Raw genomic sequence first — 2,155 nt, 5'->3', positions numbered from 1 at the left:
ATATATATTTGTGTGTGTGTGTGTGTGTGTACTGAAAGCGCATGGCTCAGTGGTTAGAGCATCGAACTTTCAATCGTAGGGTTGTGAGTTCGAATCCCGGACCTGGCTGCGTGTTGTGTTCTTGAGCAAGACAGCTTCTTTCACGTTGCTCCAGTTCACTCAGCTGTAGAAATGAGTTGTGACGTCACAGGTGCCAAGCTGTATCGGCCTTTGCCTTTCCCTTTGCCTTTCCAGTGTGTGCGTACATAGAAGGTTACGACGACGAGGGTCCCAACTGATACGATCAACGAAATAGGCTGCTAATGAAATTAAAGTGTAAGTGGTTGAGCACTTCACGGTCATGAGTACCCTTAACGCCGTTCTCAGGGAGATTCAGCGGACACAGAGTGTGACAAGACTAGCCCCTTGAAATACAGGTACTACACATTAGTGGACTGGAACACAATGCGTCGCCGGGAATTGAACTCACGAGCTTACGATCGTGAGCCGAATATCCCAACCACTAAGCCACGCGCCTTACATTGATTTATAAATACATATGTATATATAGATACATACACACATACACACATACACACACGCACATATACACATAAATACATATATATTTATATTTATATATAAAGACATACATTCTTATATATATATATATATATATATGTGTATATATATTGTTTTATTTCTTTATTGTTTCCGTCATTTGACTGCGGCCATGCTAGGACACCGTCTTTATGTAAATATAAATACATAGATACATACATATATATATATATATATATATATATATGAGATTAAAGGAATGTCTATATAAATATTAAAAGAATATATATACTGAAAACAATATATATATATATATATATATATATACACACACTTATCGTCTACCAAATCCTCGGCCCAAGGTTATAGTTGAAGAAAATTCCCCAAAGAGCCACGAAGTGAGACTGAACCCGGAAGTATGTGCTTGAGAAGCAAGCTTCCTAACACACAGCCATGCCTTCGCTTATTTATATAGGGCATTATAAGTTTATATTCATATGTCTATATAACTGAATGAGATTTCTGTTGATACTTCTATGATATTGCCAATATATCTGTGCGTCATGTGGGCATGGGTGCGCATATGTATGAGTTTATGTCCACTTGACGTTTCAGGTTACTCTTTCCTCATTGTTCATAACAATTCTCTATTTTTAAGTGCAGGGCCTGCTGTAACGATGCATAAAAGTTGAATCTGGAGTGATCATAAAATGACAGGTTGGTATTTTGAATCGAATAATTACGTTTGCATATTTAAGACAATGCTAATAAACATTTAGAAACTTGATAGATATGACACACAAGTATACACATGCACACAAACCCACGCGCACATACATTCACCCCAATATATGCATATGTTAAAGTGTAGTATTCCTATATTGCAAAGATATGTGTATATATATGTGTGTGTATGTATATATATAAATATGTATGTATGCATGTACATTCCTTTCCTTTCCTTTACTTATTTCAGTCTTTTCACTGTGGCCATGCTGGAGCACCGCATTTAGTCGAGCAAATCGACTCCAGGACTTATTCTTTGTAAGCCTAGTACTTATTCTATTGGTCTTTCTCGCCGAACCGCTAAGTTATGGGGACGTAAACACACCAGGTTAAAATGTATTCTAAATATGTATTAAAAGTCATTTGAGTTATGACTTTTAGTACATACTTAGAATACATTTTAACCTTTCCCAACCCACTGATAGTAGTCCTACATTTTCTCTAAGTTATTCTGAGTCACTTCTATCTATCACTTTTTCGAAAACCTTAGTTTTTTCTCTTAATTTAGTCCTGTTTTTCTAACTCTATTCCTCTCCCTTTTTTCCTCTTCCCTCTTCCCCACTTTTCTTCTGTTTGGATTTTGGCCATTAATATTATAGTTTTACTCATAAATAATACCACCCCACATTAATTTATATCTTATTTTAACTGGATATGTTTATCTTGTTCTAATTATTATTGTTTTGAACTTAGTAGTTCAGTGCTTCATTGTATTATTCTATTTATACTGTAGAATAGATATATTTCTTTAATACCTTGACCTTAATTCCCTTACCTTAAATTTTTTTCCAAATTCTTACCACTCCTTAGGGTATTGCCCTTCCATTTC

Source organism: Octopus bimaculoides, chromosome 17 (genome assembly GCF_001194135.2).
Source record: "Octopus bimaculoides isolate UCB-OBI-ISO-001 chromosome 17, ASM119413v2, whole genome shotgun sequence".
Taxonomy (NCBI): Eukaryota; Metazoa; Mollusca; class Cephalopoda; order Octopoda; family Octopodidae; genus Octopus; species Octopus bimaculoides.
Note: the sequence above shows the minus strand (reverse complement) of the source record.